Here is a 26744-nt window from a genome sequence, read left to right as displayed (position 1 = left end):
GTTGGGCATGATGGTGGAGAATGGGTGAGAAGTATGATAGGGGAAAGAGTGGAAAAGACAGACTGGGGGAGGGGTGGAGGTTGCAACCTGTTCCCCTGGGTTGATTGGCCTGAGCAGCCCGCTGCAGGGAGAAGGCAGCTGAGCCAGGTGACCCATTATGGGAAGAGCCTGAGCCCAAGCCCCAGGGGTTGCAGGTCAGTGTGGGTGCTGGCAATGTGCACGCCAGCTTGTGTTTACCCATATGCTCTGGTGGTTGCAGGTGTCTGTGCCCCTGTGGGCATGTGCTGGCACATGTGGTGCTGTGTTTGTAGATGTGTCCTGACATGCATGTGCAGGCGTGCATGCATTGGTGTGTGTGTGGTGCATTGTATGCTCACCTGTATGCTGATGGATGTGAGCCTGCGTCTGCAGGGAAGTGTTTTTATGTGCAGCAGTGAGTGATTTTGTATGTATGGTGTGTGTGTTTAGGAGGGGTTTGGTGGCAGCAGGACAGCTCCATAGAAGGAAGGGCAAACATTACTTGAGCTCAGGGCTGGCAGTCTGGGTTCTGGGTAGGTGAGCAGAGAGGCGGAGATGTCACAGATCATGTTCCAGGGATTCTGCAGAGAAGGGAGACAAGAAAATCTCTGTCGGATCATGAAGAGGTGTGAGTGGCTTCTTCATAGCTGCATAGACTTTTCAGGTTGGTCTGGTCTGACTCCCGTCAGAGCTCTCTCATCTTCCAAGTAAGCCTGGGGTCTTTCCTTTTTTGTAGCTTTCTTCCTCTCAATTCTCCGGACTTAGAATGCAGACCCCACCCCATCCCCCACCTGCAGAAACGCTGTTCACCCCTTAATTCTAAGCCCAGATGTGTGGGGATCTCCCAGACCCACTGTTGACATTGTTACCAGCGTTAAAGTGACACAAGCAGGTGGAAAATTGTTGTTCTCAGAATTCAGGGTTAAAAACCCAACAGAAATAGTTCCCTAGAGTGAGGCGTTCCCAGAGCAGAGACTCGGCACCCAGATAGTTTCAGGAACACTTATCTGTCAGCAGAAAATGTCACCAGCTCCCCAAATTCTCACCAGTTCTTCCCACAGTGACCATCCTACGTATTTTGGCTAAAATAGGCAAAAATGCATTTAATGTTTTTATTTTTTCACCCTCGGAATAGGTTGGCAAACAATTCAATAAGGTGGTTCCCAATGACCTACTTTGCCCAGCAAGATAACCAGATGGATAATGATTTTTTTTTTTTTAATTAATTAATTTTTTTTTGAGACGGGGTTTCGCTCTTGTTGCCCAGGCTGGAGTGCAATGTTGCGATCTCGGCTCCCGCAACCCCCATCCTGGGTTCAAGTGATTCTCCTGCCTCAGCCTCTCAAGTAGCTAGGATTACAGGCATGTGCCACCACGCCTGGCTAATTTTGTATTTTTAGTGGAGACGGGGTTTCTCCATGTTGGTCATGCTGATCTCGAACTCCCGACCTCAGGTGATCCATCTGCCTTGGCCTCCCAAAGTGCTGGGATTATAGGCTTGAGCAGCCATGCCCAGCCGTGATTTTTAATATCTGATTATTTAAACCATCTGACAGGCCACTTGACTTAGCAACTGAGTAAATATTTACCAAGCACCTCTCATGTGCCCTGAATCAAACAGTCCTGCAGATGGTTGGCTCAACCAGCCCACTGACCAGGCCAGTGTCTTGAAGATGAAGGTTACATGATTGAGAGCCCGTAAGCAAAAGAAAGTGTCCCTGGTCCCGGAAATCACATTCTCGATTTTTACAAAAAAGTCTAAATTTGTCTTCAGGCTCACTTCTTTATGGTCTCATCTAATTTTCTTCATTGTGTGGGCCTGTGCTAATTTCCATGCTGAGTTTAGTAGCAAAAGAAGCGTATGTGGGGGATACCACCCAGGATTTTTGAGTCAGCCAAGAGAGCTTCAGAAATTCCTCCTTTGATTTCCTCAGAGTCTAGAGAAATCTTTGTCTTTTCTCCCACTTAACTATCAACGTTCAAAGCCCAGACCTACATAAAATACACAAATGCTTTCTGGACAAAATGAATCTTGTCCGTTTTCTTTGGGTTTCATTGGGAACAATAAAGATTGAGCTACAAAAGGTTGGCAAAGAGGATTATCCTTTTTCTTTCTATTAAACATAGAGGCTTCAAAAGAACAGCTCAGAAAGTCAAATAATTGTACTCACTATCGCTCACCCATCCATCTCCCTGCTGACCTGGCCTGTGAAATCCCCTTTAAAAACTTGGCCAGCTCTCACCTGCCCATTGCAAATGCTGTATTGTTAAATGTTCCCATCTATAATTCCATGAGGGAGGCTGCTATAAAGCAAACTCCTTCCATTTCAATGGAGCATCTCGTCGGGGAATAGCTCTTTGGGGTGGGAGTGGTGGGGTGCCTCTAATTTTCAAAGTGTCGTAATATCTTGTTGGAAAGGGAGCTACTTGGAAACCAGAAATGGGCTGTGAATAGAGTTATAGCCACAAGCTCTTGCAGTCCAGAGGGGCTGGTCAGAAGGACACAGAGGGTAAGATTTTGGAAGCCGTTTTTGATCTTCATGACAATTTCTTGATTTTGTTGGTTTGGAAGACACATCTGTTAGTTTTTAGGTATGGCTGTAAACACAAAGTCTCAGACTTGAAGCTGACCTAATTCTTCGTTTGGTTTCAGACCATAGCTTCCTCAGAAAATTCCTGTCAGCCATTTTGAAGAGCACAAAATGGCTCCTATATGCCAAGGGATAGAGAGAATTTGCTATTTAGGGATTTTTTTTTGTTTTGTTTTTTGTTTTTTGTTTTTTTTTAGATAGGGTCCCACTTCTTCACTCAGGCTGGAATGCAGTGGTGTGATCACAGTTCACTGCAGCCTCGAAATCCTGGGCTCAAGCAATCCTACCACTTCAGCCTCCTGAGCAGCTGGAACCATAGGGGCACACCATTGTGCCTGACTTATTTTTTCTTTTTTTGTAGATATAGGCTCTCACTATGTTGCCCTGGCTGGCCTTGGAAACTCCTGGGCTCAAATAATCCTCTAACCTTGGCCTCCCGAAGTACTGGGATTGCAGGCATAAGCCACCATGCTGGCCTATTTAGAGATTTTTAAATTTGGAGTTTAACATTTAATAGCAGCATTCAAGCCTGGAATAATATCAATTAAGAAAGAAAAGAATAGAAATCTAACCTTCTAATTGGCCAACCATCTAAAATTCAGTGTAGAATGATCAACAAAGGAAGACGGTGTTGAGCTGCTGGGTCCTCTCTACAGAGTCAGAAAAGAGGCCTGGTTCACTTGGCTATCCATGTTTTCCCTGTAGAGTCCTTCAAACCCATGGTCTTTCTCCACCAACTTTGACCCTGGGTCATCATCTCTCTCTCCAATCACCATTCCTTCTCTTTGAAGGTTAAAAAGAAAAAATTTCAGGCCAGGCATGGTGGCTTACACCTGTAATCCCAGAACTTTGGGAGGCCAAGGCAGGTGGATCACCCGGGGTCCAGAGTTTGAGATCAGCCTGACCAACATGGCAAAACCACATCTCTACTAAAAATAAAAAATAAAATAAAATAAAATAAAAAATAAAAAAAGCTGGGTGTGGTGGCATGCTCCTGTAGTCCCAGCTACTCAGGAGACTGAGGCAGGAGAATCGCTTGAACTTGGGAGGCTGGGGTTGCCATGAGCCAAGATCGCGCCATTGTACTCCAGCCTGGGTGACAGAGCAAGATTCCATCTCAAAAAAAAAAAAAAAAAAGAAAAGAAAATTCACAGGGAACATATAATAAGCCTTATTTAATAGAGTTCTGAATTATGTAAGTTTGAAAAAAAGCAATCTAAAAAATTCATAAAGTCTCACTATTTGTAATATTCAAGATAATGTAAGATTTTACATTTATTCCTATGAGAAACTAATCAGAATTTTGCAAAGTCTTTAGGAATGCATCTCTCATGTAAAGTGTAACTACTTTGTAGTCAGAAGTGGCTTGTGGCAATATCATGATTAGGCTGGGGTAGGGTTAGGGGTGGTGACACTTAGTTCTACCTTTAGTGATAAGAAGAGTAGACAACCAGCCTCAGCAACATAGCGAAAACCTGTCTCTTCTAAAATACAAAAAAAAAAAAAAAAAGAGACAGAGAGAGAGAGAAAATATTCACTGGGCACGGTGGCACCCGCCTGTAGCTACTTGGAGGTTGAGGTGGGAGAATCGCTTGAGCCCGGGAGGCAGAGGTTGCAGTGAGCTGTGATCACACTATTGCACTGCAGCCTGGGCAACAGAGTGAGAGAAGGAAGGAAGGAAGGGAAGGAAGGGGAAGGGGAAGGGGAAGAAAGAAATGAAAGAAAGGAAAGAAAGAAAAGAAAGACGGTGTCTCTCTGGGAAGATTTTCTGTGACCAGAGTGGGACTGGGCTGGTATGTCAGAATCTTGGAATATTTGAGCTGGAAAATATTATAGTTACCTTCAAGTTCCACTTCTGGATTTTATCAGGGGAGAAATCATGGCCCTACAGAGAAAAATAATCCAGATCAAGAAACTGCCATGTCATAAGGAAATGGCAGATTCAGCCCTTAAACCCAGGACTTTTGATTCTTGCTCTAGCTGCCTGTCATCTGGGCTGCCAAGCTGCCCTGTTATAAGTAAATGGTGCTTCTGGAGCTAGTCACTTGGGTCTCAGGTGTGTGTGATGAGACCCCACACTAGAATGACAGCCACAAAAGAACTGCAGGTGGCTAGGCCACCTTAGCTCATCCTGTCCTTGAAGGGGATGGCCTTCAACTGTATCAGGGGGTACAAAAAGGTATTGGGTCATCCCTACAGTGAGGAAACCCCTCTCCCGTCCCCCTACCAGGTAGCTGTCAATGCTACTGAGAAGCCTACCGTGGTCTCCCTCCACTCCAGCTTCTGCAGGCCAAATGGCCATTGTTGCTAGATTTTTTTGCCCTATAGTGCCATAGGCCCTGACCTGCCCACCTACTGGGCAACAGGCTGCTGGAGGGTGAGGGGCAGCCCTTGTGCCTTGCCTCACATGAGCTGCACTCACGCCACCTTCCAGGGAAGATGAATTTAGCCTTCTACCTGAACCCTTTCAGGAATGAAGCAGGCAAGCAGGCAGGCAGCAAGAAAGCTATAGACACACACAAGTAAATGTAGCCAGAGTGCTTTTAGTCTATAAAGATGTTCAGTAAAAGTTTAATGAGTGAAGAAATGACAAAAATACCATGTATTATTCGTATATTCTAGGCTCAGACAATGTCTTTTTTTTTTTTTTTTTTTTTTTGAGACAGAGTCTCACTCTGTCGCCGGGGCTGGAGTGTAGTGGCCGGATCTCAGCTCACTGCAAGCTCCGCCTCCCGGGTTTACGCCATTCTCCTGCCTCAGCCTCCCGAGTAGCTGGGACTACAGGCGCCGGCCACTTCGCCCGGCTAGTTTTTGTATTTTTAGTAGAGACGGGGTTTCACGGTGTTAGCCAGGATGGTCTCGATCTCCTGACCTCGTGATCTGCCCGTCTCGGTCTCCCAAAGTGCTGGGATTACAGGCTTGAGCCACCGCGCCCGGCCAGACAATGTCTTATGGTATGTAAACGATATCTCAACAACAACAAAAAGTTACTCAGGAGGCCGAGGCAGGAGGATTGCTTGAGCCCAGGAGTTCCAGGCTGCAGTGAGCTATGATCATACCACTGCAGTCTAGGCTGGGAGACAGAGCAAGACCCTGTCTCTAAAAAAAGAAAAAGAAAAGAAAATGTCAGCTATGTGTAAGGGAACCTTCACTCACCAGAGGAAGCCCTTGGAAAGTTTTGTGCAAGAGAATATTATAACAATACGTAAATATAGGTAGGATATTTAAAGAAAAGCTGTAGTGAATTATTTGCTACTATGAGGACTCTCCTAATCTACTTGTTTTCATGAGTGTGAATTTTCATTTATTGAATTTTTGTAGAATCGACAGATACATTAACTTTTCAAAAATAGAGATGTGCCCAGACTTGCCTGTCAGTTGTTCACCAGTGGATGAGATCTCAAAAGGTAGGCAAGATTGATCGCTAGGTTTTAGAAGGGTTTCCTTTTAAGGGCTTTTTAATGAAGCCCATTCGAACTGAGATTCCCACTGCCCCACTGCCCTAGCATCCCATTAATGACAAGGAGGGGCAGATAAATGCCTCTTTGTGCCAATAAATCAACGGCATCCCTGATTCTCTGCAGGGACTGTCCAGGACCATGGTGACCATAAGGACAGTGACCCACTGATCTTAGGCCTTGGCAGGCAAACTAGCCTTTACTAGTGACGGTGTGTCCTGTCAGGCTATGCTAGCTGGGGAGAGAAGACTAAAAACAATGAGAGAAAAACAAGTAATTTTCCTTTTAGTGAAGAGGGCATGTTTTAATCATGCATTTCATCATCAGAAATATTATCAGAGGTAGAAATAAAATGCAGAGCATAGCTGCACATTAATTCATTTTAAATGTATTTTCTGAGCAAGCACGATTGTATGTCAGGGGCTGCATTACAGTTGCTGCTCTCAAAGAACTCACATATTTCTAGAGGAGAGGGATATGCCTGGCTGGTAAAGTGATAGAGGAGTGGTAACTGTGAACACTTATGGAGCCGGGGCTTGTTTTATATGCTGTTTGCATGCATTAGGTCAACTAATCCTATGGCACTTTTATTGATGTCCCCACTTGATAGGTGGGGAATTCAGCCTTGGGGGTCCATGGCTAGCAGGAGCACAGCCAGCCTTTGGCCCCAGGCAGCCTGCCCTCCCTATCCCCACCATGAACCGCATTGCCTATACACAGTACCCCAGGAGCCCAGAGGTAGGAGTCTCCCTCATATTTGCTTGCCATGGACTTGGAGGCAGGAGTTGAGGTTTGTCTGCCACAGGGAGAAGGGAATTAGCAAAGGGAATATCTGGTGGTAGGAATAGGATTTTCTGCCCCAGAAAACCAGGAAACATCAGCTGTGACTCTAGGTAACCCCTATTCCATCCCTGAACCTCGCTTCCCACCCTCAGGCTGGATGAAGAGGGGGGTTTGGGGGCATGGCCCTTCGCACCCTAACTGGTAGCTCACCCCTCCTCCAGGCCAAGTCCTCACCTGGCCCCATGGTTCCTGGTCCCAGGCAGACCCTGTTGCCACCTGCTTAGATGTGTCACCCTTCCTTGTCCCAAGGACCTAGCTCCTAAAGAATGTGTTCAGTGACGTTTATAACAAAGGCACTCTTCCCCAATCTATGTTCAGCAAAATGTTAATACTATACTACAAAAAGAAGGAACGTACATTTTGGAAACATTAGTTTAAGTGCCCTGAAGAAGGGTTTTGTTTGCTGTTGTTTAAGTGCAGGACTTTTCCAAACCTTCTGTCGGCAAATGTGCATTACACATTCCCGGGGGAAGGGAGGAAGATATGGTTATGCAATATAATACAAATTAATTTCACCCCTCTTGGCATCTGGTTTTTCAGGGAACACCTATTAAGTGACCTGCAGAATACAGAGTGAGGGTTCTAAGAGGAAGTTATAAGAAGGCTAGGCTAGAGGAGTAAAAGAAAGCATCCTGGGAGGTAGGATTTAAATGGGTAGGATTTAATGCAAAAAGGAGGAGGAGGAAACTTTGCAGTTAAGGGCATGGCCTCAGCCTGATGACAAATGCCCCAGGGGGACCTCCTAAACTCTGTTCATTTTGAATACCTGTAGGAGAAGACACAAGCTGCCACCCCCTCCTGTGTAAGGCTGAGGTGGTTCTTCCACAGTTTCCTGGGACTTGCCAGCAGGATGCAGTTCCAGTTGCTAACCGCAGTAGCTAGCCTCATAATGATTCCTTTCTTCGCCTGCCTCACTTCCCATGTTCTTACTGTATTCATTTCCTAGGGTTGCCTTAACAAAGTGCCACAAATTGAGTGGCTTAAGTAGCAAAATTTTATTGGCTCACAGTTCGGAAGGCTAGAAGTCCAAAGTCAAGGTGTCTGCGGGGTTGGTTCCTTCTGAGGGCTGTGTGGGAGAATCTGTCCCCTGCCTCTCCCGAGCTTCTGGTGGTTGCTGGCAATCTTTGGTGTTCCTTTGCTTGTAGATGCATCACCCCAATCTCTGCCTTCATCTTCATGCTGCATTCTCCCTGTGTGTGCATAGTTGTCTCTGTGTCCACTTTTCCCCTTTTTATAAGGACACCAGTCATATTGGATTAGAGCCCACCCTAATGACCTCATCTTAACTTGATTATCTGAAAATACCCTATTTCCAAATAAGGTGACATTCACAGGGGGTTAGGACTTCACAGTTCAACCCATAACACCTACCGATGGTTCCTGGAATCATCTCTCAAAATAAACTATCTGTACTCTAATCTTTGTTTCAGGGTCAGCTTCTAGCAGAACTCATGTAAGACACCCTTTTAAAGATGGTACCTCGGAGGTACAGAGAGATTGTGAACCTTCCCTAGCACAATGTAACAAGTTCCTTGCAAAAATCCTGATTTGAGTCAACATTGTAATTTCTTACTTAAATCTAAGAATACGCCTCCCAGCTTCTTCCAAGATTATCTGGGGGAGTTGTTTCTAGGATGGCTCAATTTATTTGTTTTGAACGCCAATGGCCGTTCACCACACTGTGGCTCAATGAGTGTTGAGGATACGTTCACATGCAATAAATGCATAGGGCTTTGCCATTAGGCATCATTAGGGGAAGGACACTTCCAGCGTACTGCAGAGGCATTCTCTTCCAGCCTGGTTGCCTATCAAGCACCTGCTGAGATGACTGGCCCAGACGGAGATTGTGGGGTTGCTGAGCCAGCCCTGTCCCCTCCTTATCTCCGGAAGATGGAATAAATGCGTGTCAGAGGGGAGGTGCCTCCCACCTCGGGAGCACCGGGGTTGCCCTTCAGAAAAACATTGCCTGCACATTTTGTAGTCTTGAAATGAATCTGAGTGGTAATTCAAGAGGCAGAGCTTGTTTTGGATTTTAGACAGTTCTATCTGCGTCCTCCTCTTCCCTGCTCCAGCTCTGACATCTTGGCTCCACATACAGTGGTCTGAACTGGCAGACGGAGCCTGAGAAGAGGAGAGGCCAAGGTGGCAGCTGTGGCTGGCCCCTCCTGCCTTCTGGTCTCCTAGGCTGGTGAGGGAAGTACAAACACTGTTGTGTTTCCAGGTCACAGCTGCCAGGGCTCCACCTGTGGGGTGGGTGGCTCCAGTTCTGTTCTGAGTTAAGAAATGTTGCAAATATGTTCTCCTTGAGAGAGACACTAGGAATTGACCAATTCTTTCTGCAACTTTCTGTAGCCAATAAGCATTTGAGAAACTGGAGAAGAGTTTAGCCCTGACTTGCAAGGGAAGACTGTGTGAGTGTGTTTTAGTTAAGAAAAAAGTTAATTATAGTGAGACCTGCTTGTTTACAAAACAGATGTATAGTCCAGACAGATGTACAGGGATGACCTTGACTTTTTTTGTCACTGCAGGAAGGTGGGATATGTATGACCCCTGGTTAAGAACAATAGGAGGCTGGGCATGGTGGCTCATGCCTGTAATCCCACACTTTCAGAGGCCAAGGTGGGCAGATCACCTGAGGTTGGGTGTTCGAGACCAGCCTGACCAACATGGAGAAACCCCCTCTCTACTAAAAAAAAAAAAATACAAAATTAGGCAGGTGTGGTGGCACATGCCTGTAATCCCAACTACTCGGGAGGCTGAGGCAGGAGAATGGCTTGAACCTGGAAGGCGGAAGTTGCAGTGAGCCGAGATTGCACCATTGCCCATTGCATTCCAGCCTGGGCAACAAGAGCAAAACTCCATCTCAAAAAAAAAAAAAAAAAAAAAAAAAAAAAAAAAAAAAAAAAAAGAACAATAGGATCAGAAGTCAGATGGCTGGGTCCATGTATACCTCCACCTCTCAGTTTTCCATCTCTGTGTTTGAAAAGAAGTCTGTCTGAAAGCCTCTGCCCACCTCTGCCTGTTCCCATCCCATAGCACCAGGCTGACTTAGGCAGCCACACAGCTGGGGTGCGAAGTTGGCCTCAGTGAGCAGATGGTACAGGGGCTGAGCTTAAAACAAAAATCACACACATTTCTTGGGGGTATCCTCAAGGCCGATAACCCTCTTACTAGAGTGAAATGGAAAACCAAATGTGATTGAGCTGCCTGAGCGATAAAAGCATTTGTTGTTATTCTCTGATTCGCTCTGTTCATGGAGAGTTTAGTCATAGGAGTTTCTATTCTCAGAAACTCACAGCACATCGCAATACATAGCTCATTTGTCCTCAAAATAATTCTGTCCTGCATAAACGGGTGTGTATGTGTGGGGGATGGCAATTATAAGAAACCATGTGTGTTGGAATTGCTGTCAGTTCTTTGAGATCATCAGATAAAAGCTAATAAACAACACATACGTGTACAGGCCACCCCTCTAATTCATACCAGAAGTGCTGGTTGTAATCAAAGCATGGCATATTTTATTTTAAACTGTTTTCTAAATAACCTTTGAAACTGTGTTGATTGTGAAAGCCAAAGATCCGACGTCCTGTTAAGGAAAGATGAAAACAGGCTAGAATTAAAGAGCAACATGAGTCTGGATAAAAGCGACAGGAATTACTGTAGTACAGTAAAGCACTGGGTCATGTCAAGTTTTCGTCACATGGAGAATGGAAAGCTGCATCATAAATGCTCTCCACCTAATCATCCTGGGCATTCTCAATTTAGTGTGATGTATTGTCCTCTTGGAAGCAATAACCTCCTTTGGGTCGTGAGTAAAATAAGTTGGGTTCAGTGTTTCCATTTCATGATCTAGAGAATATTTCTCCAGTGCAGCATAAGAAATAGAATATCACCCAGGAGAAGCTTTACATAGGCAGCGATAATGTGGAAAACTCTAATAAAGAGAACCCACGTACCCCAGAGAGGAGAAGCCCTCTGTGTGTGTGATTGTTGTCAGGTGAGCAGTTACGGCACACTTTGTAGTTTTGCCAATGCTTTTATGTAAATTACTTTATGAAAAATCCACAGCCCTCTGCGATGTGTGGGTATAGCCTCTGTTACTGATGGAGGAACTAAAGCTTCAGGAAGGCAAGTGATTTGCTCAAGATTGGTTATCAGTAGAGTTGGGGTTTGAACTCCATTCTTCTGGATTCAAATCCAAGCTCGCCCTCTGCACAGTTACATGTGGGCAGGCTGTGCATGCATATCTGTGGCCTGGAGGAGTGGGTGAGTAACCTTACAGGAAGGAATACCCTGCAATAAATTTGCACCTAAGCTTCCATTATTACACATACTTTTCATTTTCTGTTTGTTTTCCTCTTAGAGGTTAAATTTTCCATTCTTGATTTTAACCCAAAGAAAGGCTAAGTAAATTCCAGGGGCCACTCTCGAATAAGGGCAGCTGGAAAAAAATACACAGTGCCCACCATCTAGCTTCACAGGAGGTGGACACCTTCAGTCATGGCTAAATCTGTACAGTTTAACCCTAGGAACAATTTCCCAGAAATGAAACAGCTGCTCTTTCTGATATTTGGTTAGTCTCCGGTTGGGTCAAGTCCCTCTTGATCGAATGTTTGGAGCAGGGTTTCTCGACCTCTGTACTAAAACATTTGGGGCCAGATAATTCTCCGTGGCCGTGGGTACTGGGGAGGCTGTTCTGTGCATTGTAGAATGTTTAGCAGAATCCCTGACCTCTACCCACTAGATGACAGTAGCACTTCCCAAGTTGTGACAACTCAGAATATCTTTAGACTTTGCCAAATGTTTCCTGGGGGCAAAATCTGCTCCTGGTTGAGAACCAGTGGATTGGAGTCATCATTTGAGTTGATCAATCACTTCATGATGATTAGGCTATGATGGACAATTCAGGCTGACTTTATTTTGCTCATTAAGTTGACCAGAAGGCTGGCAATTGATCCATTGCTAAGCACTTTCCTGACACAGCTGAAATGATGTCCTTAGGGACTCCATGTGAGCATGGCTTTTGGGATGGTTCTTCCCAAGGAGGACAGCCATAAACCATGGAAAACAATCACTTGACTCTGGGTGTCCCTGGTTTGCAAGCTCCTCTTGTGTCTGCCATCTGCATTTTTGTCTAGATGGTAAGGTTGAGGGAGGTCAGTTTCAGCAGAAAGTGAAAAGAGCATAGATTCATGAGGCAATCAGACTTAAATTAAAGTTTTGGCTTTATCACTACCCAGCAGTGTGATCTTGGGCATGTTTCTTGTCCTCTCTGAAACGGCCCTCTTCTTTATAAAAAGATTACCTACCTTGCAGGGTCATTGGGAGATTTAGAGACAATGTGTGTTATGGGCCCAGATGGAGCTAGGCCCATAGCAGCACTGTAATAAATGTTTTCGATTACTGTAAATTTTAAAAGAATGAATGCCTGAATGGAAACATAGAAAGGCCCTGAGTGCCTGAGGCATCTCCATGGAGGAGGGTGCCGGCGGCCATGTCTCTCTGTGGCTGACTGCAAGACTCTTTTGATGGTCCCTGAAGCCTGTGCTCATCCTCAGCTCTCTTGAGGCCCTCTTCACCTGGCCTCACCCAGTGTCCCTGCTCCTCTGACTCCGAGGGACCTGAGCATTCCAAAATAGATGTTAGGAAGATGTGGATTCATGTAGAAGGCATTGTTGGTTTTAGCAGTTGATCTTACCTGGGATGTGAAAGACAACCGAAGTCTGTGAGCAGCAGTGATAGAAACGTGAGCACATGGGCAGGATAGGAAGGCAGTTCTAGACCTGAGCAGCAGCAGAAGCCACTGCCTTTGGCCAGGACTGGAGGAGATACAACAGAACAGGACTGACAGAAGACACCACAGCCCAGTGTCCCCAAGACCAAGCTATGGCACCATCACCCATCTACAGCAAGATCTGTAGCAGGCACCAGGGAGAAAGGTCTAGACCCTTAGTAAACTCTATGGCCAGGACAGTCTGAGGTCAAGCCGTAAAAGAGGCTTTTTTGGCATCTTTTTTCTTCTCCCTTGGGCATCATGGAATCTGTGCTTGGTAAAGAACCCTGGAGATCCCCTTTGCCTTGATTTCTTTGTTTCACTGGCCCTGAAAAAGGAGGTGGCAGAATCACAAAGCTGGTGGCTGAGCCAGAAAGATTGTAGGTGGAATTCAGGTTATGGATTGGGTTGGGTTCTGCTTGAAGAGGGAGTACTGAGTTTGTTCCATTGAGAATTTGTGGTTCTAGTTCTGTAACCCGGGACTGAGTCTCAGCCCGGTGCTCTTTCTGTTATGTGAGGACGCCTCCTCATCCTATATCTTATTTTAACTCATATTGTTTCCAAATCAAATACCAACAACATTTACAACCTTTACTTTCTTATTTATTTAATGCTGCCCCGAAAGTAGTAATTTGCCACTGAGAAAACCTGCCCTGCCTTAGAATACTAAAGAAAACGAGAACTTGGCTGGGCGCCATGGCTCATGCCTGTAATCCCAGGATTTTGGGAGGCCGAGGTGGGCAGATCACAAGGTCAGGAGATCGAGACCATCCTGGCTAATACGGTGAAACCCCGTCTCTACTAAAAATACAAAACAAAATTAGCCGCGCATGGTGGCAGGCGCCTGTAGTCCCAGCTACTCAGGAGGCTGAGGCAGGAGAATGGTGAGAACCCAGGAGGTGGAGCTTGCAGTGAGCAGAGATTGCGCCACTGCACTCCAGCCTGGGCGACAGAGTGAGACTCGGTCTCAACAACAACAACAACAACAACAACAACAACAAAAGAAAGAAAACGAGAACTAGGCAAAACAGGACCTGTAGTCAAAAATTTCACTGTATCCTATTTAAACTGAAATGGACTTTATTTTCTGCTCTGAGAACCTAAAACACCACACTTTAAAAGATGATATTTATCGTATCTTACAAGGTCAAAGCATAGTTATTGTGTAAAACTTGGAAAAGGTAGAAAAGAACAAAGAGAAAATAAAAATCATTTAAAAAAATGTTACCCCCAAGACTCATTAGCATGTTGGTGACTGTCCTTCTAGGTACATTTAATTTTGTAACTGTTCTTTTTACTTTAACAATAAATCATGGTCATCTCTCCCTGTCATGAAATATGTCTCTACATCAACTTTAGTGCCTGTAAAATGCCATAATTTATTTTACCACTGTCTTTTGTCGGACATTTAGATGGCTTCATGTTTTGACGAGTTATGAATAGTGTCACTGTGGACATTCCCATGCATACATCTGTTCTCATCTTTGCGGCTATTTCTTTGGAATGCACTCTTGGCAGTGGGGTTGCTAGGTCTCCCCTCACTGCCAGTGTCCCTGCTCTCCAGGGCCTGTCTTTTGCATCACCTGCCTCCCCATAAAGATTCCTAAGTTCCAGGACTATCTCCTTCTGATGGAGATCTCCCGGGTGATGTGGTGCACATCATCCACACCCCTGCCACCAGCCTGCTGTCCAACAGATGGAGCTGATAACCAGTGAGGAACAATCCTCAAACTTCTAACCAGCTCAGTCCCTGATTAGACTTCTTGTCTTGTCTTATTCCTGGTTATGTCCCTTCTCCCTCCCAACCCTTGCCCACTTCTCAGCCCCATGCAGGAGACCCAGTTTGTCAGCTGGCCTTGCTAATTTCTCTCTTGACCTGGCCAGTCAGAGATCGTCCAGGTTCTTTCTTCCTACTCTCTGCCCGCTCTGTAGAGTCAGACCCTCCACAGGATGGAGAGCTTCGAGGCCAGAGAGATGCAAAACCTTCTTACTTCAGGATCCGGGGACAAGCTGCAGCTTTTGAGCAGATCCCCTCTCAGGCAGGTTCAAGTACTGACCCAAAGAGCAGGGGGGTTGCAGGGCTCTAGTGATTCTTTTGTGGCCCCAGCAGAATGGAGCTGGTGTAGCAGTCAGACATTTGGTGATATCTACAAAATCATCTAGTCCAACCTCTCTTCCAACAGAACTCACACTCAATAGCTTCTTTGATGAATGGAAATCCAGACTTCTGGGAACACTACTCTGATGAGCTACTCACTACCTTCCTTCCTTCCTTCCTGCCTTCCTTCTTTCCTTCCTTCCTTCCTTCTGCTTTATTTCACAATTCTTGCCACACAAAATGAACAAACACACAAAAACCACTACTGATGTTATTCATTCATTCATTTATTCAACCAATACTTATTATTTACTATGCAGCAGGAACAGTCTAGTTGCTTTGGAAACAATCATGAACAAACTGAACAACAACAACAACAAAATCCCAGATCCCATAGAACTAACAATTAAAGACAGAGACAGGGAATAAACGAGGTAAACTGAAAAATATATAGTTGTGATACATGCTGAGAAGAAAAATAACACAGAGAAGGTGCATAGGAAGTGTCAGGCTGGTGGCGTGGTGATACAGTTTTGGGTAGGGTATGCAGGGATGTCCTTGCTAAGATGGTGGCATTCGAGTCAAGCCCAGAAGGAAGTGAGCGAGCAAGACAGGTGAGAACCTGGAGAGGGTGGAGGCGGCAGTGCAGACTGGTGTGTTCCTGGAACTGCAAAGAAGTGGTATGAGCGAGGGGAAGGCCAGTAGGAGGTGAGGTCAGACATACGGAGTTCTGGGGGGGATGGGGAGAGAATGATAGTTGTAAACAGGCTTGAAGGACATTTTGCTGTAAGGGAGGTGGAGGTCAAGGACTTGGAGCAGAAAAGATACATGATTATATGTTTTGGCAGGATCATTCTAGCAGCTGGGCAAGGAACATGCTGAGGGGGAATAAGGGCAGAAGTAGGCATTACTTAGTGATGTTTGTTCAAGAAATATTTGTTGCGTTCCTATGTGCCAAACACTGCATACATGATAAGGATAAAACAGGAGCTCACTCTTCTTCCCTCCAGTAGGTCACTGCAACAACTACTCCCACCTCTGTCATTAACGAGTCCTTACCCGGTCCCAAGCTCTGGGCTGAGCACACCCATCCATTATTGCATTTATTCCTTTCAGCAAACTGTAAGGTAACAACCCCAGGATATCCTCATTTTACAGATGAAGAAACTGAGGCTTAGAGAGGTTATGTAACATATCATAAACCACACAGATACTAAGTAGACAGCCAAGATTTAAACCCAGGACAGTCTCACTTCAAAGCCTGCAATACTAATGACAATGCTGTTGCTGGAAACTTTTTCTTACGCTGGCCTTTGAAAGTTTGCCTAAGACAGCATGAGAAGTGATCATATCTTCCAGGAAGCCACCTGGGCCGCCAGCCCTCCCCTCCTTGGGATCTGCCTTCCCACTGTATCTGAATTGAGGGTCCAACACTGCTCCTCGGACCAAGGTCCAGGCGGGGAGAGAACAGAGTCCAGCCCGACCAAGGCAAGTCACCTGGGCTCTCTGGAACCTAGACTGCTTTGCTGTAGAGTAAAGCCCTGGAATAGGTCTCTACCCCTCTTTCCAGCTCTGAAATCCAAGGCGTATGTGATTTGAGGTAATCATTGTCTTGCCTCTCATGCTTGGTTTTTGATGAGACCTTCACATTCTTTAATAAACATTTATCTGCATCCAGGAGTTATAGGAGATACAAAATGCAAAGCAAAGCCCCTACCCTCTGAGGAACGCACGACTCATGAACTTTTTTGATCCTTTTAACAATCCAGAGACATGGGCTGTGTAAAGCCACATTGCAAAATAAAACTAGGAAAACACAACAGTAAGACCACTATAGCTTTGAACGGTGCTGTCCACTAATTATTACCTCCCCACCCATTTTCTAACCTGACCCTCACAGCAGCCCTGTGAGGTCGATAGGGTGAGGACATTATCCCCATATCACAGATGGGAAAACTGCAGCCCAGAGAGCTATGCGATTGCTCCCGTGGTCCTCCTCACACTAGTGTAGTGGCGCCGCTATATTTATTGACCCCAAATCCAAGTCAACCCAACAGTCTCTAGCACATTCCAATTACCTGGCCAGTCCTTATTTAGGAGAACATCTGACTCTTTCAGAAAAGATGAAACAAATCCCTAATTTGTTGGCAGAGGTTTTCCTGAACTGGCCCTGGGGATCCAAATTGATCGTGGCCATCAACACAGGCAGCAAAGCCCCTTCAGAAGTGTTTTATTAACTAGCCACCTCCATCCCCCAGCCCTCCATCATCTAAAGTCTCTCCTGACTCAGTTCTCTCCCCCTGCTTGTCCTCTTCTCCTATTAGCTCTGGGGACCCAGTCCAGATCATAGCCCCAAGCTCTGTCATCCTTTTGCAACCTCCAGCCTCCCCCACCCCACCCAGCAGAGGCCTGGGAAGAAAGTCCTGGGTCCCTGAGGCTGCACCTGCAGACACAACAGATTCTGCAATGGTGAGAACATATAGGATATTGTGGGTCTCCGGGGGGTGGTGGTGGGAGGGGAGGTTTTGCTGATTCTGTGCCTGGCCAGGGCACATGCTTCCTGGAATTAATATTCTAGATGGAGAAGCCTAGCAGATGCCCACCTATGGAAAACACTTCTTAAATAAGAAGAATCTCGGAATTAGGAGGCCAGCTTCTGGTTCTCAGCACTGCCCCTAACTAGCTGTGTGGGGCCTCGAACATGTCACTTGATGCCTCTGGTCCTGTTTTCTTCTGTACATTATGGAGGATTTGGACAGAGACGATCAGTAAGGTCCCTTCTAGCCAGACTGTCAAGGTTCAAATCCTAGCTCTGCCACATTCCAGCTGTGTGATCTTGGACAAGTTACTTTATCTTTCCTAAGCCTCAGTATCCCCATCTATAAAATGGGCACAATAGCACCTATCTCATATGGCTGTTGTGAAGACCCAAAGATACAATGCATGTCAGCCCTCAGCACAGGGCCTGGCACAGAGACAGTGCTCAGCTAAGTAGCTGTTTCTAAGTAGTTTATGATTTGAAGCTGAGGATAGAGATGCTTCTTCTGAGAAGCAGAAAGGAACAGATGGAGAAGGAAAAAGAAAGATGGGACAAAAGGAGAAAAACTGACTGGGTGCGGTGGCTCACACCTGTAATCCCAGCACTTTGGGAGGCCGAGGCTGGCGGATCGCCTGAAGTCAGGAGTTCGAGACCAGCCTGGGTAACATGGTGAAACCCTGTCTCTACTAAAAATGCAAAAATTAGCTGGGCATAGTGGTGGGCACCTGTAATCCCAGCTACTCAGGAGGCTGAGGCGGGAAAATTGCTTGAACCCAGGCAGTGGAGGTTGCAGTGAGCCGAGATTGCACCACTGCACTCCAGCCTGGGCGACAGAGCAACACTCCGTCTAAAAAAAAAAAAAAAAAGGAGAAAAATTAAGGAAAATAGGGCAAAATTGGGGATGGAGAAAGGCAGGAAAAATTGGAGGGTAGAAACAGCAATAACTTCAACAGAAAAGTAGAACGATAAGCATACACCCCCGCAATACTCAGCCCTTTCCTGCCTCGCCTTCCTCTCTGCCCCCAGCAGACTCCATGGTAGCTCCTGGAATGACGCCTTTTATAACTGTGGGACATGTTCTTCCAGGCTGACACCTTCTCGGGGGGTCCCTGAACACAGCACGATCTCAGCCTCACTCCCACACACCCACCCCGGGAGGCATCTCTTTGAGATGGATCTGAGTGGTTTCCCACCTCCTTCTAGGCATGAACTGTCAGTTCAAGAAGGAGGTTTAGGGGGATGGGATGTCCCCTACCTGGGGCTAATGGGGAGACTGGGAAGGTGGTTTATGAATTGAAGCCGAAGACAACAGCCTACGTGACCAGAAAGGAAAATTCCCCTCCCTGCTAGGTAAGAAGCTTCACAGAAGCTCACCAGCCTGTTGTTTTCTTTCTTTCTTCTTTTTTTCCTTTGTGCATACATAAGCTTCTAAATTTTGCAAACTGTTGCCTACCTTTGTCTCTGAGAGCAGTGGAAAATATTGGACTAACAAAAATAAGTAACAGCCAGTGGGAGAATAATAGAGAGGCCAGGTCTCCTGGTCTACTTGGCGCTGCAGGGGTTAAGCCTTTCTGTTGGTGAGGCAGCCTAACAGCAACCCCTGAGCCTGCTGACCTCTTCCGGCTCTCCTGGCCCCTCACACATGCGAACTGTGGGCATGCTCCAACACTGACAAGACAGTCTTACGCCTGAGATCATTTTCATAGCATAGGCTGCTGATTTTTCCTCCCGGTTGTTTGTTTTTTTTGCCTGGTAAAATACACATAACATAAAATTTACCCTCTTAGCCATGTTTAAGTGCACAGTTGAGTGGTATTAAGTACATTAATGTTGTTGTGCAACCATCACCACCATCCGTCTCTAGAATTCTTTTCATCTTGCGAAACTGAAACTCTGTACCCATTAAACCATAACTCCCCATTCCCCCCTCCTTCCAGCCCCTGGCAACCACCATTCTACTTTTTGTCTCTATGATTTTAACTACTTTAAGTAACTCATATATGTGAAACCATACCATATTTGTCTTTCTGTGTCTGGCTTATTTCACTTAGCCTAACGCCCTCAAGTTTCATCCATGTTATAGCATGTGTCTGAATTTCCTTCCTTTTCAAGGCTAAATAATATTCCACTGTACGTGTCTCCTGCATTTTGCTCATCCATCCATCTGTCGATGAGTGCTTGGTGCTTCCACCTTTTAGTGATTGTGAACAGTGCTGCTATAAACATGGGTGCACAAATATCTCTTAAAGACCCTGCTTTCAATTCTTTTGGGTATATAACCAGAAGTAGAATTGCTAGATCATATCTGCTAGATCATATAGTAGTTTTAGTTTTTGTTTTTGTTTTTTGAGACGGAGTCTCACTCTTGTTGCCCAGGCTGGAGCGCAATGGCACGATCTTGGCTCACTGCAACCTCCCCCTCCCAGGTTCAAGTGATTCTCCTGCCTCAGCCTCCCAAGTAGCTGGGATTACAGGCATGCACCACCACACCCAGCTAATTTAGTATTTTTAGTAGAGACGGGGTTTCTCCGTGTTGGTCAGGTTAGTCTCGAACTCCGGACCTCAGGTGATTTGCTTGTCTCAGCCTCCCAAAATGCGAGGATTACAGGCGTGAGCCGCTGCGCCCCGCCAGTAGTTCTATTTTTAACTTTCTGAGGAACCACCAGACTGTTTTCCACAATAGCTATACCATTTTACCTTTCCACCCACAGTGCACGGATCCTTCTCCACATCCTCACCAACACCTGTGATTTTCTGTTTTTTTAACTAGTAGCCATTTCAATGAGTATGGGGTGATCTAAATTTTTTAAGAAGCAAAACATGCCAAAACTAGGATTTCAAAAATTGTAAATATAGAATCAAATAGACTATTTTAAATGTGACAAATTAACAAATTAATTTTAGACTGCTTATATAAGTTCTTTCAAAGATACTTTCTATTTATTTATTTATTTTGAGACGGAGCCTTGCTCTCTCAACCCAGGCTGGAGTGTAGTGGCACGATCTCAGCTCACTGCACCCTCGGCCTCCCACGTTCAAACGATTCTTCTGCCTCAGCCTCCCGAGTAGCTGGAATTATAGGCACCGGCCACCACACCAGGCTAATTTTTGTATTTTCAGTAGAGACAAAAGTTTACCATTTTGGCCATGCTGGTCTCGAACTCCTGATCTCAAGTGATCCACCCGCCTCAGCCTCCCAAAGGGCTGGGATTACAGGTGTAAGTCACCGCGCCCGGCCTTCAAGAATAATTTATTTTATTTTATTTTATTTTTATTTTTTGAGACGGAGTCTCACTCTTGTTGCCCAGGCTGGAGCGCAGTGGCGTGATCTTGCCTCACTGCAACCTCCGCCTCCCAGGTTCAAGGGATTCTCCTGCCTCAGCTTCCTGAATAGCTGGGACTACAGGCAAGCACCACCACGCCCAGCTACTTTTTGTATTTTTAGTAGAGACCGGGTTTCACCATGTTGGCCAGGATGGTCTTGAACTCCTGACCTCGTGATCCACCCACCTCGGCCTCCCAAAGTGTTGGACGTACAGGCGTGAGTCACCGCACCCGACCTCAAAGATAATTTCTAAAGGAAGAAAGGGAGATAGAGAGGGAAAGATAGAATGAGAGAAGAAAAATTAAGAAAGATGAGGTCAGATGGCAGGGAAGGTGGAGAAGCTTTGCAGGCAGCATCTGGAATACTGTTTTTGGAAATGTGAGGACAGGCCCCGCGCCTTCCTAATGCACCCCATCTTTCCGCTGGCTGCCGTAGGTCCGGATATATGGATTTGCTTGGGGACATTGCTTGCCTTCACAGGGAGCCTCTGTGCTAGGCAAGGACACAAAGATGAGCGCTGCACAGTTCCCTATTTGGGCCAGAAGGTCAAAAAAGGGGGTGGGGTGGGGGGCACAGGCAGCTAAACTGGCTGTGTCTCCTGGGGCCAAAAGGCCAGCTTCCTCCCTGGGCCTGGCTGCCCAGAAACCTCGGCGCGGGCACAGGTCAGAGGCCGAACTGGGTGGTATTCAATCTTGGGTTTAATGCATTTTAAAAACTGCTTTTGAAGGCGCAAATGCATCACAGTTCTTTCATTTCAGGGAAACCGCCTGTGAGAAAGGGGGAGGTGGGGAAAACGCTGAGCCCAGGAGGGGGCTGCCCTGGGCTTTTGTCTGACAAAGCCGCAGCTCCTCAGCAGCAGGGCTCTTGCCCTTTGAAAACCAATGGGGCAGGAACCCTTCAGCCTCCTTTCTGAGAGCCAGTCACATCACATTTTACAGGTCTCAGAAAAGAGAGCCAAGTCCCTGCGCTATGTCACTCTGGGTTTGCGTCCCACGTCTCTGACACCCTGTTTTTCTGAGCAAACAGCCTCTAGGTGAACAACAGTATTTTACTTCTCTCATCACTGAATAGGGTCAAACTTCCCATGGAATTCCACTACCAAACCAGATGAATAGAAAGAAAACTGAGAGATACTAAATAGGGCATTGCTGCTATCTCAATGGGAGTGTCACCTACCCACAAAGCAGGCAGGAAATCTTTAATTAACCCTGTTTCTAGACACAAAAGCCCTCAATAACATTTCATCCTATTTAAATAAATATTTTCAAAGAAGGTGATGTAGGAACACTTATTTTTGCTATTGGAGTGTTAATTTAATATCATATGTAGTTTAAATTATCATATAAGAACCTATAAGCAGAGTTTGGGGTGGGAAAGGGGGGTTGGATCCTTCTAGGAACTCTCCTTTATCTCTTTCATTTTTATTCCACTGTGACACTTCCCTCTTGGGAAAATCCTGCCCTGGATTTTTATTAGTCTTTTGTCTGCTGTCGGGTATTAAAACCTCACAAATCCATTATGTGCTTCTCGGCGCTGCCTTTCAAGTTGCCTCGCCACGAGGTGTGGACTAATGAATCAAACAGCAAGGGAAGCAGCTGCCCTCAGCCCTCTCAGAAGAGGCTGGGCCCATAGCCATCCTTCAGAAAATCCTCTTGGCCGGCCCTCCCTGTGCTCAGCTCACCCTTGCTTCCCTGGGTTTTTATTCAGAGCTGTCTGAGCGACAAGAACATATTCACATACTTGGCATAAAAACACGCATGCACGTGCAGAAAGGGAAATACTTGTTTGGCTCCATCAGAGAGAATATTTTTTTCAAAAATATCTCAATATTGTCATTATATCAACTGCTAAAGATTCTCTGATTGACTAAAACTTAATCAGGCTTCCAAACTTTCTCCTAGGCCCATCCGTGTACTTTCTTGCAAAATCCAGGTTTAGCAAAGAACTCTGCCAAGTTAGTTGAGCACAACTCGCTCACGACCCTCAACCCTCAATATCTGGTCCCCCTCAGTGTCAGATCAGGGTCCTCATCCTCCTCCATCTCCCGAGTGAGGTCTGATCCCCCTGGCCTGTGTTCAGCTAGAGTCCTGTTAAGTTGGTTTAGCCAGAATCCCTCTCACTCCTGATATTTCCTTTTGGTAATTTTCTATCCATTGGCCCCCTACCCTGCTCCTTGGCATAAATGCCCACTTGCTGTACTTGGAGTTGAGCCCAATCTCTCTGTCCTACTGCAAGACCCCATTGCAATCGTCCTTATACCTGTCATGACAGTTTTGAATGAAGTCTGCCTTACTGTGCTTTAACAGGTATCATTGAGTTATTTATCTTTAACACATCTTAGCAGTAAAATTATCTTTAAAATTTTCTTAGAATGTATGATCATCGTCTCTTATAGCTGTATCCTGATTTCCACTTCACAAAGAGTACTCATATTATCATCTCATTTGTGCCTTTTAACAAACCTTTGGGGGTAGCAATTGTTATTTCCATTTGACAGATGGAGAAACTGAGGTTGAATGAGTTCCTCAGGGGGATACAGCTAGAAAGTAGTATTGTGGGGCTGGCACACAGTGGCTCATGCTTGCAGTCCCAGCCTTTTGGGGGCTGAGTGGGGAAGATTGCTTGAGGCCATGAGTTCGATACTGACCTGGGCAACAAAGTGAAACCCTCCCATCTCTACAAAAAAAATGTTTTTAAATAAATTAGTCAGATGTGGTGGTACATACTTGTAATCCCAGCTACTCAGGAGGCTGAGGCAGAGGGATTGATTGAGCCCAGGAATTTGAGATCACAGTGCACAGTGATTGTGTGCCACTGCACTCCAGCCTGAACAACACAGTGAGACCCTGTCTCAAAAAAAACAAAGTTGGATGGTGGGACTAGGACCCACACTTCTCACTGCTAGCCTGGTGCTTATTCTTTTTGATCATGCTGGTGTGTCATGAAATGGCACTCAAAAAGTGTTGTTGGAATGGTGGTTTGTGCCTGCCTCATAGACTGAGATCGGAGCCCACTTTGGTCAGTGCCTCCAGTAAGGTTCTACGGTTTAAGCATTGGATGGAGGTGCCAGGCTGAGGCTACCAGTGGGTCCTGGGACCCACCTGTACCTGCTCCCTGGCAGTGTGGGTTCAGGGATGCCCACCTGAAGGAATGGGCATCAGCTGGCCTGAACCTGCCAGCCATGGAACTGCCTTTTCTTCCTTTCTTTTTTTTTTTTTTTGAGATGGAGTCTTGCTCTGTTGCCTAGGCTGGAGTGCAGTGGCGCGATCTCAGCTCACTGCAAGCTCCACCTCCTGGGTTGAAGCAATTCTCTGCCTCAGCCTCCCAAGTAGCTGGGATTACAGGCGTGTGCCACCAAGGCCAGCTAATTTTTGTATTTTTAGTAGAGACGAGGTTGCACCATCTTGGCCAGGCTGGTCTTGAACTCCTGACCCCGTGATCCACCCGCCTCAGCCTCCCAAAAGTGCTGGGATTATAGGCGTGAGCCACCGCACCTGGGCATTTTCTTTCTTTCTCTCTCTCTCTCTCTCTTTCTTTCCTCCTTCCTTCCTTCCTTCCTTCCTTCCTTCCTTCCTTCCTTCCTTCCTTCCTTCCTTCCTTCCTTCCTTCCTTCCTTCCTTTCTTTCTTTCTTTCTTTCTTTCTTTCTTTCTTTCTTTCTTTCTCTCTCTCTTTCCTTCCTTCCTTCCTTCCTTCCTTCCTTCCTTCCTTCCTTCCTTCCTTCCTTCCTTCCTTCCTTCTCTCTCTCTCTCTCTTTCTTTCTTTCTTTCTTTTTTTTTTGAGATGGAGTCTCACTCTGTCACCCAGGCTGGAGTACAGTGGCATGATCTCGGCTCACTACAACCTCCATCTCCGGGGTTCAAGTGATTCTCCTGCCTCAGCCTCCCAAGTAGCTGGGATTACAGGCATCCACCACCACGCCCGGCTAATTTTTGTATTTTTAGTAGAGACAGGGTTGTACCATCTTGGCCAGGCTGGTCTTGAACTCCTGACCTCAGGTGATCCACCCGCCTCGGTGTCCCAAAGTGCTGGGATTACACAGGCATAAGCCACCATGCCTACCCAGAGCTGCCTTTTCCAACTCACACAGAGGTATTAGAGCAACTTGCAGTGGCCCGCGTAAGTGGCCAGAGCTCTTTCCTGGGGGTTGCAAGGGTTTTCTGTGCTGACCCCTAAGCAGGCAGCAAGCCCCACAAGCCAGAGAGAAAGGATGTGGTAGCAGAAACTGGCCTCTGAAGCGTGGGAAACAGATCTGCTTGTCGTCAGTGGCATGCCTGCCAAATCATGCTATCCGCAAACTCAAGGCGGGCGCTGGACCGGGGGCTGGGCCTGAGGTCATCTGGGCTCTAGTCCTAGTTCTGCTGCTGACACTCTTTGGTTTTATCTTTTTCAGTTTACAAAGTGTTTTCATATAAACAGTCTCAGCTGATTTTCACAACAACACTCCGAAGTTGTCCCATCCCTCGATTTTGCTCCAGTGCTCTGAGAGGTTAAGCGACCTGCTCACATCCCGCAGCACTTTCTCTCCCTCCAAGGCCAGGGCACTTTCCCCAAAGTTGCCTCTCTCTGGCTGTGGTGATTCAGGCAGGTCCTGTGTCCCTTCTGAATTTGACTTCTCATTTGACAACTGAGGGGGCTGGTGCAAGAACAAAACCAGTGTCTTGATCTTGCTGTGATGAAAACATGTTTTCTTTCCACTCACTTTTCCATGTTGCTAATTTCTTTGGCCCGACAATGCCTCTTCTCTTGCTGTCTTGAGAGCAGCAGAGCTGAGGCCACCTGCCCCTCAGAGCGTGGTGGTGTGTCCTTGCAGGGGTCAGAGTGGTGTGTGGATGGCAGTGGGGGCCGTGGAAGGAGGCTTCTGGAAGGTGGCCCACAATGACTCTTAACCCTCCCCTCCCCAGCCTCCAGTCGTTTTCTTTCGGCTAATTACCTGGTTGTTCAACCTTCTCGGCAGCTCCATAGCTTCTTTCCCCACCCCCAACATCCACAGCCCTCCTGGTATCTTCAGAGCTTAGCCAGAAGGAGGCAGAGAGTAAAACTCATATTGTTTTGGTGGGAGATAGTTAAGACAAGTTTTACCCACCATTTGTGGTGGGTTGGATTTGGGGCTGGTGACAGGACTGAAAGGAGGGATTCCTGAGCTTGTACCCCTTAATTTACCTCCCCTCTGCCCTGGCGTTAACCACCTAGTAAGCCATGCCGGGGTACCCTCCCCATGGGAGCCCAGCACAGCAGCCAGCATGCTGACAAAAGGAGGAGTAAGGCAGCTCCCTAATCTCAGGCAGCTCTCAGCCTTTCAGGAAAGGCAGATGTGTGAACGGGTCATTTTCCTGGGTCTCCCTCAATCCACACCCTAGACTGGGTTTTCGCTGCTGCTTCCACCCACACTACAATCCAAGGTGGGAGCTTCCCCACCCAAAAAACAAACCTTAGCCTCTCTGCTTTATCCTTCTCCTTCTGCAATGCCAAGTGGTCAGGCCATCCCATTCATTCATTCACTCAACAAATATTTACTGAGCTCTCCAGACACAGTGCCAGGCCACAGTGGCACAGGGACAGAGCTGTGAGCAGGGCGTGCGGGGGTCTGTCTGCTCTTGGATGGGCTGAGTTGGCTGCTCTCCCTGCAAGCTCCCTTTTCATTTTCAAATGCCCCCTTTAGATCTTCCGATAGGTCCACAGAAGGCAGAAAAGACAGCAGGTGAGCGTGGGTTGTAACCAAGCGAAGGAGTCCATGCCATCTGCATCCATAAGGGTGTGATGCGTCTGGTTGTCTCTCACAGTGGGGGCTAAAGGATGGGGACTAAAGGATTCAGGAGAGGGCCAGCGTTTGGCCTGACTGTTATTTCCTGGGTTCTCTAGATACCAAATACCTGGGTTCTGCCAATGTGAGGCTTTTGCTTTTGAGCAGTCTGACAGCAGAGCAGCAGAGAATGAGACCCTCCCTGGACAGCCAAGGACCAGGCAGTCCCCCAGCCTCAGTCTCAGCTGGAGAGTCATCCCGCCTCGTTTTTCTTCTGAGGCTGTGAGAGACAAGTGAACCTCTAAAAGCCCTTCTTTTTGTTTTGTTTTGTTTTGTTTTTGAGACAGAATCTCACTCT

The 26744-nt window shown here is 46.5% G+C and overlaps 1 protein-coding gene across 2 annotated transcripts in view; it reads left to right on the top strand.

Moving 5' to 3' along the window:
• The window catches only part of CD247 (CD247 molecule), a 91349-nt gene that overhangs the window by 7977 nt on the left and 56628 nt on the right, over positions 1–26744 (top strand). The gene's annotated exons all lie outside the window — the stretch shown is intronic.

The sequence above is a fragment of the Rhinopithecus roxellana genome, chromosome 8 (genome assembly GCF_007565055.1).
Source record: "Rhinopithecus roxellana isolate Shanxi Qingling chromosome 8, ASM756505v1, whole genome shotgun sequence".
Lineage (NCBI taxonomy): Eukaryota > Metazoa > Chordata > Mammalia > Primates > Cercopithecidae > Rhinopithecus > Rhinopithecus roxellana.
This window is presented reverse-complemented; position numbering and strand designations above follow the sequence as displayed.